Genomic DNA, 19,162 nt, shown 5'->3' with positions numbered 1-19,162 from the left:
AGCGAATCCTCAGTACTGTCCCTCCCACCATGCAGCACTCCCTCAGTACTGCCCCTTACACAGTGCAGCACTCCCTCAGTACTGCCTCTCCCACACTGCAGCACTCCCTCAGTATTGCCCCTCCCACAGTGCAGCACTCCCTCAGTACTGCCCCTCCCACAGTGCAGTACTCCTTCAGTACTGCCCCTCCCACAGTGCAGTACTCCCTCAGTACTGCCCCTCCCACAGTGCAGTACTCCCTCAGTACCGCCCCTCCCACAGTGCAGCACTCCCTCAGTACTGCCTCTCCCACAGTGCAGCACTCACTCAGTACTGCCTCTCCCACAGTGCAGCACTCTTTCAGTACTGCCTCTCCCACAGTGCAGCACTCCCTCAGTACTGCCCCTCCCACAGTGCAGCACTCCCTCAGTACTGCCTCTCCCACATTGCAGCACTCCCTCAGTACTGCCTCTCCCACAGTGCAGCACTCTTTCAGTACTGCCTCTCCCACAGTGCAGCACTCACTCAGTACTGCCTCTCCCACAGTGCAGCACTCTTTCAGTACTGCCTCTCCCACATTGCAGCACTCCCTCAGTACTGCCTCTCCCACAGTGCAGCACTCCCTCAGTACTGCCCCTCCCGCAGTGCAGCACTCCCTCAGTACTGCCTCTCCCACAGTGCAGCACTCTTTCAGTACTGCCTCTCCCACAGTGCAGCACTCCCGCAGTACTGCCTCTCCCACAGTGCCCTCAGTACTGCCCATTCCACAGTGTAGCACTCCCTCAGTACTGCCCCTCCGACAGTGCAGCACTCCCTCAGTACTGCCCCTCCCACAGTGCAGCACTCCCTCAGTACTGCCCCTCCCACAGTGCAGCACTCTTTCAGTACTGCCCCTCCCACAGTGCAGCACTCCCTCAGTACTGCCTCTCCCACAGTGCAGCACTCCCTCAGTACTGCCTCTCCCACAATGCAGCACTCCCTCAGTATTGCCCCTCTCAGAAACATAGAAACATAGAAAATAGGTGCAGGAGTAGGCCCTTCGGCCCTTCGAGCCTGCACCGCCATTCAATGAGTTCATGGCTGAAAAGGCAACTTCAGTACCCCATTCCTGCTTTCTCGCCATACCCCTTGATCCCCCGAATAGTAAGGACGACATCGAACTCCTTTTTGAATATATTTAGTGAATTGGCCTCAACAACTTTCTGTGGTAGAGAATTCCACAGGTTCACCACTCTATGGGTGAAGAAGTTTCTCCTCATCTCGGTCCTAAATGGCTTACCCCTTATCCTGAGACTGTGACCCCTGGTTTCGGTCTTCCCCAACATTGGGAACATTCTTCCTGCATCTAACCTGTCGAAACCCATCAGAATTTTAAACGTTTCTATGAGGTCCCCTCTCATTCTTCTGAACTCCAGTGAATACAAGCCCAGTTGATCCAGTCGTTCTTGATATGTCAGTCCCGCCATCCCGGGAATCAGTCTGGTGAACCTTCGCTGCACTCCCTCAATAGCAAGAATGTCCTTCCTCAAGTTAGGAGACCAAAACTATATACAATACTCCAGGTGTGGCCTCACCAAGGCCCTGTACAACTGTAGTAACACCTCCCTGCCCCTGTACTCAAATCCCCTCGCTATGAAGGCCAACATGCCATTTGCTTTCTTAACCACCTGCTGTACCTGCATGCCAACCTTCAATGACTGATGTACCATGACACCCAGGTCACATTGCACCTCCGCTTTGCCTAATCTGTCACTATTCAGATAATAGTCTGTCTCCCACAGTGCAGTGCTCCCTCATACGGCCCCTCCCACAGTGCAGTGCTCCCTCAGTACAGCCCCTCCCACAGTGCAGCACTCATTCAGTATGGCCCCTCCCACAGTGCGGTGCTCCCTCAGTACTGGCACTGGGACAATGACGATAGGTTTAGAGAGGGCACAGGAGACAATGGGATAAGGGAGAGCATTTTCAGTGGGAGGGACAGTGTCCTGGGGCCAAGATTGATCAACATCACTAAAAAAAGCTGATCATTATTTGTACATATGTAAACCCGTTAATACCTTGTTTAACCACCGGAGGGCTCATCCCCTGGAGTCCCAAGGGATCCCACAATCCCTTGGGAGCACCTGTACATAAGGAGGCCTCACAGGCTGTAGAGGCACTCTGGAGACCTGTAATAAAGGACTGCGGTCACACCTTACTTTGAGCTCACAGTATCTGGTCAGACTCTTTATTCAATACATAACAATTATCACATTGCTCTTTGTGGGAGCTTGCTGTGCACAAATCGGCTGCTGTGTTTCCTACATTACAATAGTGGCTGCACTTTAAAAAGCACTTATAGAATCATAGACTGATACAGCACAGAAGGAGGTCATTTGGCCCATGCTGCCTGTGCTTTGAAAGAGCTGTCCGATTTGACCCATTCCCTGCTCTTTCCCCATAGTCCTTCAAGTATTGATCCAATTCCCTTTTGAAAGTTGTTGTATCTGCTTCCACCGTCCTCAGGCAGTGCATTCCAGATCATAACAACTCGTTGCTTAATTTTTTCCCTCATGTTGCCTCTGGTTCTATCACCAATGACCTTAAATCTGTGTCCTCTGGTTCCTGACCCTCCTTCCATTGGAAACAGTTCCTCCTTATTTATTCGATCAAAACCGGTCATCATTTTGAACATCTCTATCAATTATCCTTTTAACCTTCTCTGCTCTAAGGAGAACAACCCCAGCTTCTCCAGTCTCTCCAAATAACAGAAGTCTCTCATCCCTGGTACCATTCTGGTAAATCCCCCCTGCGCCCTCTAGTGCCTTGACATCCTTCCTAAAGTGCGGTGCCCAGAATTGAACACAAGGCTCCAGCTGAGGCCTAACCAGTGGTTTATGAAGGATTTAGCAATAACTTCTTGCTTTTGTACTCTGGGTCTGTTTATCAAGTACTTCATTGGCTGTGAAGCGCTTTGGATCGTCCTGAGGTGGTGAGAGACGTTGGATAACTGGGAGCTCATTCCTTTCAGGGGAAGGGGAGGTGAATGTGGGGACAAAGGAGTTTAAACTAAGCTCTGATTTTTATCTCCACAGATTCCTCCACACCACCGCGACTCTGATCATCGCCTTCTCCACTGCTGGTAAGTCTAGCCCCTCCCCCTGTCAGAACCCAGTGAGGTCCCACACATGGTCCTTCAATACCTACATAGATTTACGTAGAATATACAGCAGAGAAACAGGCCATTCAGCCCAATCAGTCCATGCCGGCTTTTGTGCTCCACTCCAGCCTCCTCCCATCCTTCCTCATCTAACTCTATCAGCATTATAAAAGTTGGATAGAGTGAAGGATAGAGCACCAGTCCTTAGTTACTGACACTTTTTCCATGTTGATTTCAGTGTTTGATGGCTGGTTCCATCTCCCCAATAGAAAAGGGGAGGAGTCCCACATGGAGTGACCTCCACTGGGGAACCCCGCCTCTTCCCGAGGGCAAGATGGCCCGCCAAGGCGTGTCCGGACAGCAGACGAGGAAGACAAAGTGGAGAGTGTGCAAGAGCAGCCCGTACAGGAAACCCCTCCGTGCAGAGTGGAAAAGCACGGCAGAGATCTCCAAGAGACGGTTCAAGCTGTGAGGCGCCGGATCCCAAGGGAGGATTCGAGCCCTGGTGCCGATGAGAAAACATGGACGGGATCGGTCCACACACTTGAGCCTCCTCGACACACCTCGTGGAGTCAGGGCTAAGTGCCTCTTTTAGCGTCTCGATGGCTTTGGCCATGGACCAGATACCATGCCACGACATGCGCTGTGCCAACTCTTCATGGAACATCCAGCCCGCTCCTCCTTTATCCAATAGGCCCCTGACTCTGGTCACCTTGCCAGCCAGTGTCTTTCCCTCTGCCAGCCACGTGACACGCGGACGTGGAGGCACGGATTCTTGGAGTATAGCCATCACTCCTGACGGGGGAGAACTCCGGCTGGAGGTGACAGCTTTGCAGATCCTGATCACTACATGGTAAAAGACAGGCAGCTCCTGCAAGGAGGCCCAGCCACACCCCAGATTTATTGGCAATAGCTGAGTGCTATAATTGAGGCCATGCAGCTAGCGGAAGAAATACGTCGCCAGCGCACACCATCTGGGAAGATCCCTGATGTACAGATATCTCTACAGGGTCTGAAGACGGAAGGTCGCAGCCTGGGTACACACCCACACCAGCGCCTGACCGCCCTCTCTAAGTAGGAGACTGATAACATGGCACAGACCCAATGCTTCCCTTTGATCCTGAAGTCAACAAGCATCTTCTGAATCTTGGCGACTGATACGTCCTTACTACACAGTATAAATGCACACGAGGCCCATGCTTGAGAGAAGGTCAGTCTGTGACCTGTCCTTTATTCCTTAGCACTCAAGTGATAAAGGTGGGTGGAGCTTCCCCTTTTATACCTGAAAGTCCAGGTTAGGAGTGTCTCCCACCTCGTGGTCAGTGTTCTCACGGTGTACAACTTAGGTCAGTTTATACATGGGTTACAATGCTGGTTGAATACATGACATCACCTCCCCCACCCCCCAAAGTCTGATTGGGATCACAGGTTTGCGGCAGATTTGTCCATTGGTAAGTTTAACTACCAGAATCCTATTTCCCTCTTTGGCAACCACAGTGCCTGCGAGCCATTTGGGCCCTGCAGCGTAGTTGAGGACAAAATCAGGATCATTTACATCAATACATCGCGCCCTCACATTCTTGTCATGGTAGTGATATTGTGACCAACGCCTGCTCTCGACAATTTATTTCATGGTGGTGTGTATAAGGGATAATCGGTTTTTGAGCATCCTTTTCATTAGTAGCTCTGCGGGTGGAACCCCTGGGGGCGAGTGTGGTCGGGTTCTATAGGCCAACAGGAGGCGTGATAAGTGGGTTTGTAGGGAACCCCCTTGGAATCTGAGCATCCCCTGTTTGATTATCTGCAATGGTCGTTCTGCCTGGCCATTTGAGGCCGGCTTGAACGGTGCCGTTCTAACATGGTTAATTCCATTGCCTACCATGAAGTCCTGGAATTCAGTGCTTGTGAAGCACGGGCCATTGTCACTGACCAAGATGTCCGGTAGACCGTGGGTGGCAAACATTGCCCGTAGACTTTCTACCGTGGCAGAGGATGTGCTTGAATTTAAAATGTCACACTCAATCCATTTGGAGTAGGCGTCTGCTACAACCAAAAACATTTTCCCCATGAAAGGACCTGCGTAGTCCACATGGATGCGTGACCAAGGCTTGGCGGGCCATGGCCAAGGGCTAAGGGGGGCTTCCCTGGGCGCATGGCCCAGCTGGGCACACGTGTTGCACCTGCGAACACAAAGTTCCAGATCTGCATCTATCTCTGGCCACCAAACGTGTGACCTGGCAATTGCCTTCATTGTGACAATGCCCGGGTGCCCATTGTGGAGTTCTCTGATGAACACCTCTCTACCCATCTGGGGCATGACTACGCGGTTTCCCCACAGTAGGCAATCGGCCTGAATCGAGAGTTCATTCTTGCGCCTGTGAAATGGTGTTCTTCCGTATCGTAACCCGTAATGAGTATGTTGTCCTGAAAAACCACCGTCCCTGGAATCGACTTGAGGAGGCTTTCCATATTTCGTTGGAAGATCGCGACGGCCGAGCGAATCCTGAACGGACATTTGTTGTACTCAAACAACCTCTTGTGTGTCGTGATGGTGGTCAGCTTCTTCGACTCACTCGCCAGCTCCTGGGTCATGTAAGCTGAGGTCAGGTCCAATTTTGAAAAAAGTTTGCCCCGGATAGCATCGCAAAGAGGTCCTCCGCTCTCGGTAGCGGGTACTGGTCTTGGAGTGACACCCGATTGATGGTGGCCTTGTAATCGCCACATATCCTGACTGACCCATCTGCCTTGAGCACCGGCACAATTGGGCTCGCCCAGTCACTGAATTCGACTGGTGAGATGATGCCTTCCCTCAGCAGGCGGTCCAATTCGCCTTCTATCTTTTCCCGCATCACGTACGGCACCGCTCTGGCCTTGTGGTGTACTGGCCTGGCGTCCGGGTTTATGTGAATCACTACCTTGGCCCCCATGAAAGTGCCAATGCCGGGTTGAAATAATGAGTCAAATTTGTCCATGACCTGTGAGCATGATACTCGCTCCACAGAGGAAATTGCATTGACATCGCCCATTTCCAGTTCATGACAGCAAGCCAACTCCTCCCCAGTGGTGCGGGACCGTCCCCTGGGACAATCCAGAGTGGCAACCTGTTCTCCGAGTCTTTGTGGGTCACGACTACCGTGGCGCTGCCCAGCACCGGAATGATCTGCTTTGTGTAAGTCCGTAGCTGTGCGTCAATCGGCGATAATTTTGGCCTCCTGGCCTTGGATGCCCACAACTTTTCGAACTGTTTGATACCCATCAGGGACTGGTTGGCACCCGTGTCTAACTCCATTGATATTGGGATGCCATTGAGGAGCACTTTCATCATTATCGGTGGCGTCCTGGTGTAAGAACTGTATACATGCTCCACATGAACTCGCTGAACTTCCGCTTCCAGCGATTTCCCCCAGTGTCCATTTCTGCAATTTCTGCAGGTATTTTACTCATCTCTGCAAAATCCGGCTGAATGTATGCCTCCACGCCTCCAGCATGAGTTGCGGTTTGAAACAAAAGGTCCCTTGCCAGTCGATCGTCCCTGACTGCCCCTGTTATTGTCCTTGAGTGCACCATTAACAGGTGTTGATGGCCCCATTACTGGCCGCATTGGCGTGAATCGCTGTTCAGCTTGCCATTGTCTCTGTCGAACTCCCCCTCTGGGTTCGACTACATGTTGGGGCATGCCTGACTGCCCTTGTCTGCCTGGAGAACTGTGTGCTGCTTTAACAATGTTGAATCTCTGTCCCAACCATTCCTTAACACAGTATCTCTCGTCTGTTCTGCTAGTGGCCATGCTCGCGTGGTTTAAATCCCAGTTTCTTGTCGCCATTGATACGTCCTTACTACACAGTATAAATGCACACGAGGCCCATGCTTGAGAGAAGGTCAGTCTGTGACCTGTCCTTTATTCCTTAGCACTCAAGTGCTGAAGGTGGGTGGAGCTTCCCCTTTTATACCTGAAGGTCCAGGTTAGGAATGTCTCCCATCTAGTGGTCAGTGTTCTCACGGTGTACAACTTAGGTCAGTTTATACAATGGTTACAATGCTGGTTGAATACATGACAGCAACAGATTCGGGGGAGGGGCGGGGGATGTATCAAAGTGACCAACCAGTACCACAACATAGCGGCCATCAGTTGGTTTATGACCAGCGCCCTACCCCTGTAGTACAGCACTTGGAGCAGTCCTGTCCAGCGCCCTCGGTGAGCAGTGACTTTAGCCTCCAGCACTTGCCAGTTTGCCAGCCAGGCTTCCTCAGCAGGGCTAAGGTAAACTCCCAGGTTGAGGAGATGAGTTGTACTCCAGGTATAATTTCTGAGCTCCTCCCACCACTGACTGACCAGGAGTGCGGAACATTTCTCCCAGTTGATCCTCACAGAGGACGCGGCAGATTAGACCCGCTGGCACTCGCGCAACCTCCGCAAGACAACGGCATCCGTGACCATGAGGAGCACGTCAGCGACGTAAGCCGAGAGCACGACCTCGACGCCCGGCCCTTGGAGAGACAGTCCCATAAACATCTTCCGCAAAAGATGCAGGAAAGTCTCCAGACAGAAAGCATGGAACTGGCCAGACAAGGGGCATTCCTGACGGTCCCATATCCCGAAGCCAAGGGACGCTGTCAAAGACCCGCTGAATTTAATCAGACACTCCACGCAAGTCAGTTCGAGTTTAAAAAAATGTGTCCTGAATCTGAATGTGCGCATGAGCTGAATGTATCCTGAAGAGGCACTCGTGATCCATCCTGTTGAAAACCTTCTCCTGATCCAGGGAAAGGAATGCCACCGACAGACCAGCCCTCTGGGAATGGTGGACCAGGTCCCGAACCAGATGGATGCTGTTGTGGATGGTCCGGCCCTGATCTGTGTAGAACTGGTCGGGGTGGATCATTTGGGACAGCATGGTGCCAAGGCAAGCAAAGACTTGTCGTTCGTGCTGAGGAGGGAGACCAGGCACCAGATCTTCAGTCGGGGCAAATTTTCACTCTTGGGCAGCGGTATGATGACTGCCCTGCACTGAGAGAGGAATATCACCCCGGCCTCCAGACTTTCCCCAGGACTCACAGGTAGTTGCCCACCACCGCTCACCCAAGAACATCCCAGAACTCCACGGTCTGACCGTCCAGCCCTGGGGACTTGCCCCTCGAGAATGGGCTGAGGGCACCGGCCAGCTCCCCCAGGCTTAGTGGGGCATCGAGCTGCTCACCACCCTTCGGGCTGACCTTCGGCAGGTCCTCGCACAAAACAATGCGAGCAACCTCGATAGGACGGATCCGCAGAGAACAGAGCAACATAGTAGATACGGGCCTCGGCACTGATGCCCTTCTGATACGAGGCGAGGGATCTGTCGCTGGCCAGTGGCCCCAAGAGCTGCTAACGGAACCCCTCCCTCTTTTTCCATTGAGTAGAAGAAGGGCGCCCAATATTTATCCATCAACCAACATCACACTAAAACAACCAGCAGATCTGGTCATTTATCAGGTTGCTGTTTGTGGGAGCTTGCTGGGCACAAATTGACTGCTGGATTTCCTACATTACAATAATGTTAAGATAAAGTAATTAATTGGCTGTGAAGATTTTGGAACGTCCTAAGGTGGTGAAAGGCACTGTATAAATGAAAGTTCTTTCTCTCTTTCTCACACTCCCTCTCCCCCTCTGTTGCAGCTTCAGCAGCACTGTTGTTCCCTGCGCTCTGTCTGATGGCAGTGGGAGGAAGGTGTTTTTTCATAACAAACATTCAGGTAATGTAGAATTGTGTGTGATAGAGCATGAAGTGTACTGAGAAAGTGCTGCACTGTGAGAGGGGCAGTACTGAGGGAGTGCTGCACTGTCAGAGGGGCAGTACTGAGGGAGTGCTGCACTGCCAGAGGGGCAGTACTGAGAGAGTGCTGTACTGTCAGAGGAGCAGTACGGAGAGAGTGCTGTACTATCAGAGGGGCAGTACTGAGAGAGTGCTGCACTGTCAGAGGGACAGTACTGAGAGAGTGCTGCACTGTCAGAGGGGCAGTACTGAGAGAGTGCTGCACTGTCAGAGGGGCAGTACTGAGAGATTGCTGCATTGTCAGAGGGGCAGTACTGAGAGAGTGCTGCACTGTCAGAGGGGCAGTACTGAGGGAGTGCTGCACTGCCAGAGGGGCAGTACTGATAGAGTGCTGCACTGTCAGAGGGGCAGTACTGAGGGAGTGCTGCACTGTCAGAGGGGCAGTACTGAGAGAGTGCTGCACTGTCAGAGGAGCAGTACTGAGGGAGTGCTGCACTGCCAGTGGGGCAGTACTGAGAGAGTGCTGCACTGTTAGAGGGGCAGTACTGAGGGTGTGCTGCACTGTCAAAGAGGCAGTACTGAGAGAGTGCTGCACTGTCAGAGGGGCAGTACTGAGGGAGTGCTGCACTGTCAGAGGGGCAGTACTGAGAGAGTGCTGCACTGTCAGAGGGGCAGTACTGAGGGAGTGCTGCACTGTCAGAGGGGCAGTACTGAGGGACAAAGGGTGTTAAGAAAGCAAGCCTGAAGGCTTTGTGTCTTAATGCAAGGAGTATCCGCAATAAAGTGGATGAATTAACTGTGCAAATAGATGTTAACAAATATGATGTGATTGGGATTACGGAGACGTGGCTCCAGGATGACCAGGGCTGGGAACTCAACATCCAGGGGTATTCAACATTCAGGAAGGATAGAATAAAAGGAAAAGGAGGTGGGGTAGCATTGCTGGTTAAAGAGGAGATTAATGCAATAGTTAGGAAAGACATTAGCTTGGATGATGTGGAATCTATATGGGTAGAGCTGCAGAACACTAAAGGGCAAAAAACGTTAGTGGGAGTTGTGTACAGACCTCCAAACAGTAGTAGTGATGTTGGGGAGGGCATCAAACAGGAAATTAGGAGTGCATGCAATAAAGGTGCAGCAGTTATAATGGGTGACTTTAATATGCACACAGATTGGGCTAGCCAAACTGCAAGCAATACGGTGGAGGAGGATTTCCTGGAGTGCATAAGGGATGGTTTTCTAGACCAATATGTCGAGGAACCAACTAGCGGGGAGGCCATCTTAGAGTGGGTGTTGTGTAATGAGAGAGGATTAATTAGCAATCTCATTGTGTGAGGCCCCTTGGGGAAGAGTGACCATAATATGGTGGAATTCTGCATTAGGATGGAGAATGAAACAGTTAATTCAGAGACCATGGTCCAGAACTTAAAGATGGGTAACTTTAAAGGTATGAGGCGTGAATTGGCTAAGATAGATTGGCGAATGATACTTAAGGGGTTGACTGTGGATGGGCAATGGCAGACATTTAGAGACTGCATGGATGAATTACAACAATTGTACATTCCTGTCTGGCGTAAAAATAAAAAAGGGAAGGTGGCTCAACCGTGGCTATCTAGGGAAATTAGGGATAGTATTAAAGCCAAGGAAGTGGCATACAAATTGTCGAGAAATAGCAGCGAACCTGGGGACTGGGAGAAATTTAGAACTCAGCAGAGGAGGACAAAGGGTTTGATTAGGGCAGGGAAAATGGAGTACGAGAAGAAGCTTGCAGGGAACATTAAGGCGGATTGCAAAAGTTTCTATAGGTATGTAAAGAGAAAAAGGTTAGTAAAAACAAACGTAGGTCCCCTGCAGTCAGAATCAGGGGAAGTCATATCGGGGAACAAAGAAATGGCAGACCAATTGAACAAGTACTTTAGTTCAGTATTCACTGAGGAGGACACAAACAACCTTCCGGATATAAAAAGGGTCAGATGGTCTAGTAAGGAGGAGAAACTGAGGGAAATCTTTATTAGTCGGGAAATTGTGTTGGGGAAATTGATGAGATTGAAGGCCGATAAATCCCCAGGGCCTGATGGACTGCATCCCAGAGTACTTAAGGAGGTGGCCTTGGAAATAGCGGATGCATTGACAGTCATTTTCCAACATTCCATTGACTCTGGATCAGTTTCTATCGAGTGGAGGGTAGCCAATGTAACCCCACTTTATAAAAAAGGAGGGAGAGAGAAAGCAAGGAATTATAGACCGGTCAGCCTGACCTCAGTAGTGAGTAAAATGATGGAATCAATTATTAAGGATGTCATAGCAGCGCATTTGGAAAATGGTGACATGATAGGTCCAAGTCAGCATGGATTTGTGAAAGGGAGATCATGCTTGACAAATCTTCTGGAATTTTTTGAGGATGTTTCCAGTAAAGTGGACAAAGGAGAACCAGTTGATGTGGTATATTTGGACTTTCAGAAGGCTTTCGACAAGGTCCCACACAGGAGATTAATGTGCAACATTTAAGCACATGGGATTGGGGGTAGTGTGCTGACGTGAATTGAGAACTGGTTGTCAGACAGGAAGCAAAGAGTCGGAGTAAATGGGTACTTTTCAGAATGGCAGGCAGTGACTAGTGGGGTACCGCAAGGTTCTGTGCTGGGACCCCAGCTGTTTACATTGTACATTAATGATTTAGACGAAGGGATTAAATGTAGTATCTCCAAATTTGCGAATGACACTAAGTTGGGTGGCAGTGTGAGCTGCGAGGAGGATGCTATGAGGCTGCAGAGTGACTTGGATAGGTTAGGTGAGTCGGCAAATGCATGGCAGATGATGTATAATGTGGATAAATGTGAGGTTATCCACTTTGGTGGTAAAAACAGAGAGACAGACTATTATCTGAATGGTGACAGATTAGAAAAAGGAAAGCAACGAGACCTGGGTGTCATGGTACATTGGCATGCAGGTACAGCAGGCGGTTAAGAAAGCAAATGGCATGTTGGCCTTCATCGCGAGGGGATTTGAGTACAGGGGCAGGGAGGTGTTGCTCCAGTTGTACAGGGCCTTGGTGAGGCCACACCTGGAGTATTGTGTGCAGTTTTGGTCTCCTAACTTGAGGAAGGACATTCTTGCTATTGAGGGAGTGCAGCGAAGATTCACCAGACTGTTTACCGGGATGGTGGGACTGACCTATCAAGAAAGACTGGATCAACTGGGCTTGTATTCACTGGAGCTCAGAAGAGTGAGAGGGGACCTCATAGAAACATTTAAAATTCTGACGGGTTTGGACAGGTTGGATGCAGCAAGAATGTTCCCAAAGTTGGGGAAGTCCAGAACCAGGGCTCACAGTCTAAGGATAAGGGGTAAGCCATTTAGAACCGAGATGAGGAGAAACTTCTTCACCCAGAGATTGGTGAACCTGTGGAATTCTCTACCACAGAAAGTAGTTGAGGCCAATTCACTAAATATATTCAAAAGGGAGTTAGATGAAGTCCTTACTACTCGGGGGATCAAGGGGTATGGCGAGAAAGCAGGAAGGGGGTACTGAAGTTTCATGTTCAGCCATGAACTCATTGAATGGCGGTGTAGGCTAGAAGGGCTGAATGGCCTGCTCCTGCACCTATTTTCTATGTTTCTATTTTCTATGTTTCTTAGGAGAGAGAGAGAGAGATGGCTGCAAACTGCTGTCTCTTATACCCGAAAAATACTTCTGAATTCTCGCACCAAAAACCAGTCCTTTGCCTGAGGCAGTCCAACCAACAGCAATGAATCAGCTCTTCGGCCTGTGCCTTTGTTACTGGGCTCTTCCTGGGGATAAAGGCTCCATCGTCTGGGTGGCCAAATGGCTTACTTTGACGTATGGTTCCCGCGCTCCGGGGCTCTCAGTCATTTCGATGGCTTGAGCATGACCAGTTTACCTGATCTCTCACTGATGGGTTCCCATTACATGACAAAGGGTCCTGCATCAGTCACCTTCCTACGATTTCAGCCATTGACCCATCCCCGCCCACCTGATGTGGATTCCTGTGGAACATGTCTGGACTTATCCCAATCCTCTATCTGCTCTTCTGCAGTAACAGAAAATATGGAAAAGCAATGTCCAAAACTTAAGTCCAAAATGTTTACGCTGATGCTGTCGATGTTTCCTCCGATTCTTACCTGTGGTGCAGTGTGTTTGGGTGGAGTGTGTGAGTGAGTGAGTGAGTGTGGTGCAGTGTGTTTGAGTGGAGTGAGTGAGTGAGTCAGTGTGGTGCAGTGTGTTTGGATGGAGTGTGTGAGTGAGTGAGTGTGGTGCAGTGTGTTTGGGTGGAGTGTGTGAGTGAGTGAGTATGGTGCAGTGTGTTTCAGTGGAGTGTGTGAGTGAGTGAGTGTGGTGCAATGTGTTTGGGTGGAGTGTGTGAGTGAGTCAGTGTGGTGCAGTGTGTTTGGATGGAGTGTGTGAGTGAGTGAGTGTGGTGCAGTGTGTTTGGATGGAGTGTGTGAGTGAGTCAGTGTGGTGCAGTGTGTTTAGGTGGAGTGTGTGAGTGAGTGAGTGTGGTGCAGTGTGTTTAGGTGGAGTGTGAGTGAGTGAGTGTGGTGCAATGTGTTTGGGTGGAGTGTGAGTGAGTGAGTGTGGTGCAGTGTGTTTGGGTGGAGTGTGTGAGTGAGTGAGTGTGGTGCAGTGTGTTTCAGTGGAGTGTGTGAGTGAGTGAGTGTGGTGCAGTGTGTTTGGGTGGAGTGTGTGAGTGAGTGAGTGTGGTGCAGTGTGTTTGGATGGAGTGTGTGAGTGAGTCAGTGTGGTGCAGTGTGTTTGGATGGAGTGTGTGAGTGAGTGAGTGTGGTGCAGTGTGTTTGGATGGAGTGTGTGAGTGAGTCAGTGTGGTGCAGTGTGTTTAGGTGGAGTGTGTGAGTGAGTGAGTGTGGTGCAGTGTGTTTAGGTGGAGTGTGTGAGTGAGTGAGTGTGGTGCAGTGTGTTTAGGTGGAGTGTGAGTGAGTGAGTGTGGTGCAGTGTGTTTGGGTGGAGTGTGAGTGAGTGAGTGTGGTGCAGTGTGTTTGGGTGGAGTGTGTGAGTGAGTGAGTGTGGTGCAGTGTGTTTAGGTGGAGTGTGAGTGAGTGAGTGTGGTGCAGTGTGTTTAGGTGGAGTGTGAGTGAGTGAGTGTGGTGCAATGTGTTTGGGTGGAGTGTGAGTGAGCGAGTGTGGTGCAGTGTGTTTGGGTGGAGTGTGAGTGAGTGAGTGTGGTGCAGTGTGTTTGATGTGCCTGCCATAGTTGAATAGCTGTCAGTGCCTGCAAGGTGTGATATGTGGATGTGAGTTTTGCAGCCATGGTACGGTTGTGAGTGTGAAGTGAAGCTCTGAATGTGAGGTATGAGTGGTGAACGGTCGAGATTGTTGGTAGGTGAGTGATGGGGTGTGGTGTATTGAGCACTGTGAGGCTTGTGGTGCAGATGGTGGGATATGACATTTGCTGAAGCCTTCATTCCCCTTGACCGGCCGTGTGAGGTCATTAAACTTTTATCGGCACTGGATCCAGTTCCGTGGCATGGCACTGTTGGCCGTGACGTACGCAGCTACCTCTTGCCAGTGGGTTTTAATGGCTTCCTGCCACCCTGCGGGAACAGGAACCCACCTTCTCTCCTGTGCCAATATCAATGCCGCGAGACCCTCGGGCTCATTCTCCGTGTTGTTGCTGAGCCATGTCTCCAACTTCACTTACAATGAGGTGCTGCTGCATCATCGCACCTCCCCTTTAAGTAATGGAGAGAGACCAGGCCAAACATTACTGGCCATGAGACTGCGCCCGATATTGACCCACTTGTTGAGCACTAAGCCAACCAGCAGTGCGTTTACTGCTGAGATCAGCTCTCCAATCATGTAAATGAGCAGGCAGCACAAATTTTGCCTGCTGCCTGCACCACTTTGAATTGCTGCAGCCAAATTGCACTGGCCCATGACACCGCCCGTTTTCAGGCCATATCCAATTTCTAGACCTCGGCATCTTTTGTATAAATAAAATTCACATTCCAATCTGAATGGAGGCTGTGTGGTGCCATCTGCTGGCATAATAGGGTATGACACATAAAGATCACAGGATGCAGCCTGGGCCTTTTCCTGCTGTGTGTGTGTGTGTGTGTGGGGCTCTGTACCACACCGACTGTGATCAGCTGACTCAGCACAGGCCGGGCATGGAGCCTGGGCCCTTGCTGCTGTGTGTGGCCCAACTAACGATGGATCTGTTTGGGAGCGGCTTCAAGGGCACATAGAGCTCCATTGACTGTTTTTGTTGTGTCTGATCCCCAGGTTGGAAACTTATTTGGGAACAAACGATCCACAGTTATCACACTGTACAACGGAGCCTTCAGTACCTCATCTGGCGTGTTTCTGCTGGTCAAGGTGAGAGGTGCAGGCAGCAAACTAGCTTATAAAAACAGATGGATTCAAACTGTACTCACTGCCTGGCTTAACATCCAGCTCAGAGGACCAGAGGGTGAAAGGTCAGGGCCTGACCTACTGACCCCACCCAGTGTTATCCATCAGAGAGAGGAGCCCTTCACTCCCTCTGTCTGGGGGAGAGGGGAGAGGGAGAGGAGAGAGTTCTGGCTGTAGAGAGAGAGAGAAGAGAAAGAGAGGGGGCGAAGAGGGAGAGAGAGGTGGAGAGAGAGAGAGAGAGAGAGAGAGGGGGCACACGGAGAAAGAGAGGGAAGGGTTCAGTGTGAGATCAGGGAGGGTGCGGGGTGAGGGGTATGGGAGAGAGAGAGGGGAGGGTACGGAGTGAGGGGTGTGGGAGAGAGGGGAGGGGTCAGTGTGAGATCAGGGAGGGTGCGGGGTTAGTGGTGTGGGAGAGAGAGAGGGGAGGGTGCGGAGTGAGGGGTGTGGGAGAGAGAGAGGGGAGGTGCGGAGTGAGATCAGGGAGGGTGTGGGGTGGGATAGGGGAGAGATAAAGGGGGAATGAGGGGCGAGAGATAATGGGGGTGTGGGGGGAGAGATAAAGGGGGAGTGGGTGGAGAGATAAAGGGGAGAGTGCGGAGTGGTGTCAGGCGAGATCTGCTGTTAATGGTCACCTCTTGTTTTATTGCGTCCCACCCTTTCTCCCTGTAGGTGTTGTACGAGGCTGGCTTCTCCCTGAGGCCCATGTTCCTGTTCATCAGCTGCCTGAGCTGCTTGCACATCCTGCGTACCTGCCTCCTGCTCCCCCGCACACACATTCCCTATCCCCTGCCTGAGGAGTACAGCTACGGGTAAGGAGGGCAGGCAGAGTGAGTTACAGCATGGAATCTAATCCAGGGGTTTGGGGGATTATATAGAATAACAAATACCTGGGAGTGAGTTATAGGCTGGGATCTAATCAAGGTGCTCGGTGTGGTTTATATATAGAATACAGGTACAACGTCCCGAATCCGGAAACCTCGTCACCGAGGCCATTCCGGTTTTCGGGTTTTTCCGGATTTCGGAGAAGAAAATCCGACGTTCCAAATCCAGACACCCCTGGGCCGAGTTTCGGGTATTTCTGGATTTTGGAGACAATCCGACGTCCCAAATCCAGAAATATAATACAGAAAATTGCTGTAACTATATTACAGTTGTAAGGTGACCAGGACTGGGAACTGAATATTCAGGGATATTTGACAATTCGGAAGGACAGACAGAAAGGAAAAGGAGGTGGGGTAGCACTGTTAATAAAAGATGAGAACAGTGTGTTAGTGAGAAACGATATTGGTTCAGATGATCAAGATGCTAAATCAGTTTGGGCGGAGATAAAGAATAATAAGGGGAAAAAGTCGCAGGTGGGTGTAGTCGATAAGCTCCCTAACAGTAGCTACACTGTTGGATGGAGTATAAATCAAGAAATAATGGAGGCTTGTAATAAAGGAACGGCAATAATCATGGACGATTTTAACGTTCATATTGATTGGACAAGGCAAATTGTCTAGGGTAGCCTTGAGGAAGAGTTCATAGAGTGTATCCAGGATAGTTTCCCTCAACAGTACATTGCAGAACCAACCAAGGAGCAGGCTATCTTCGATCTGGTACTGTGTAACAAGACAGGATTAATAAATGATCCTTTAGGAATGAGTGACCATAACATGGTTGAATTTCAAATTCAGTTGGAGGGTGAGAAAGTTAGTTCTCAAACTAGGGTTTTGATCTTAAATCAAGGAGACTACAAAGGTATGAGGGCAGAGTTGGCTCAAGTGGACTGGGAACATAGATTAAAGTGTAGGACGGTTGATAAGCAGTGGCATCAAATTGAAAACAAGGGCATACAATGTGGCCAAGACTAGTGGGAGGCCAGAGGATTGGAAACATAGAAACATAGAAACATAGAAAATAGGTGCAGGAATTGGCCATTCGGCCCTTCGAGCCTGCACTGCCATTCAATAAGATCATGTCTGATCATGCAACTTCAGTACCCCTTTCCTGCTTTCTCTCCATACCCCTTGATCTCTTTAGCCGCATCAACAACTCTCTGCGGCAGGAAATTCCACAGGTTAACAACTCACTGAGTGAAGAAGTTCCTTCTCATCTCAGTCCTAAATGGCTTACCCCTTATCCTAAGACTATGTCCCCTTGTTCTGGATTTTGCCAAAACCGGGAACATTCTTCCCGCATCTAACCTTTCCAGTCCTGTCAGAATCTTATACATTTCTATAAGATCCCCTCTCATCTTTCTGAACTCCAGTGAATAAAGGCCCAGTTGATCCAGTCTCTCCTCATATGTCAGTGCACTTTTAAAAGCCAGCAAAGAACGACTAAAACATTGATAAAGCGAGGGATGATAGATTTTGAAAATTAACTAGCACAATATATAAAAACAGATAGTAAGAGTTTCTACAGGTACATAAAAAGGAAGAGTGGCTAAAGTAAATGTTGGTCCCCTAGAGGTGAGACTGGGGAATTAATAATGGAGAACAGGAAAATGCCAGAGACATTGAACAAATATTTTGCATCAGTCTTCATGGTAGAAGACATTAAAAACATCCCAATTGTGGATAATTAAGGGGTTATAGGGATGGAGGAACTTAATACAATCACAATCACTAATGAAGTAGTACTCGGTAAAATAATGGGACTAAAGGCTGACAAGTCCCCTGGACCTGATGGCTTACATCCTAGGGTATTAAAAGAAGTGGCTGCAGAGATAGTGGATGCATTTGTTGTAATCTACCAAAATTCCCTGCCTTCTGGGGCGGTCCCAGCGGATTGTAAAAATGCGAATGTAACGCCCCTATTTAAAAAAGGAGGCAGACAAAAAGCAGGAAACTATCGAAGAGTTAGTCTAACATCTGTCATTGGGAAAATGCTAGAATCCATTATTAAGGAAGCAGTAGCAGGACATTTGGAGAAGCATGATTCAATCAAGCAGAGTCAGCATGGTTTTATTAAAGATAAATCATGCTGGAATTCTTTGAGGATGTAACGAGCAGGGTGCATAAGGAGGAACCACTGGATGTGATGCATTTGGATTTCCAGAAGGCATTCGATAAGGTGCCACATAAAAGGTTACTGCACAAGACAAAAGTTCACGGGGATGGGGGTAATATATTAGCATGGATGGAGGATTGGCCAACTAACAGAAAGCAGAGAGTCAGGATAAATGGGTAATTTTCTGGTTGGTAAACAGTGACTAATGGGGTGCTGCACGGATCAGTGCTGGGTCCTCAACTATTTACAATCTATATTAATGACTTGGATGAATGGACCAAATGTAATGTAGCCAATTTGTTGATTATACAAAGATGGGTGGGAAAGCAAATGGTGAGGAGTACACAAAAAATCTGCAAAGGGATACAGACAGGCTAAGTGAGTGGGCAAAAATTTGGCAGATGTAATATAACGTGGGAAAATGTGAGGTTATCCATTTTGGCAGAAAAAATAGAAAAGCAAATTATAATTTAAATGGAGAAAAATTATAAAGTGCTGCAGTTCAGATGGACCTGGGGTCCTTGTGCATGAAACACAAAAAGTTAGTATTCAGGTACACCAAGTCATCATCATCATAGGCAGTCCCTCGAACGAGAATGACTTGCTTCCATGAGTCCACAGGTGTTTCGATGAAGGACCCAATGTTCCAGTCCTGAACTCCAATTGAGGGGGTGGAAGATGCCTGTGCGTGAATTTTTTTAATATGTGGTGACCGTTGCACACCAGCCACCACACGGGTTTGACAGAGCTAGGTCTTGGTCCAGTTGCAAGGAGTAACCAAGACGACTGGAGACCTGCTCTGCTGCACGGACCGAGCGCACGCATATCGCCTCGGCTCTTCTGGGCTCCGTACCCTCATCTGTTGCACCTCCGCCATAATCTCTCACTGCTCCTCCGCCATAAACA

At 49.6% G+C, this 19,162-nt stretch overlaps 1 pseudogene; it reads left to right on the top strand.

The window, feature by feature from the left end:
• LOC139266697 (equilibrative nucleobase transporter 1-like) overlaps nt 1–19,162 on the top strand; it is a 67,257-nt pseudogene that overhangs the window by 11,399 nt on the left and 36,696 nt on the right.

This window comes from Pristiophorus japonicus, chromosome 7 (assembly GCF_044704955.1).
Source record: "Pristiophorus japonicus isolate sPriJap1 chromosome 7, sPriJap1.hap1, whole genome shotgun sequence".
Lineage (NCBI taxonomy): Eukaryota > Metazoa > Chordata > Chondrichthyes > Pristiophoridae > Pristiophorus > Pristiophorus japonicus.
Note: the sequence above shows the minus strand (reverse complement) of the source record. Positions and strands in the feature narration are given on the sequence as shown.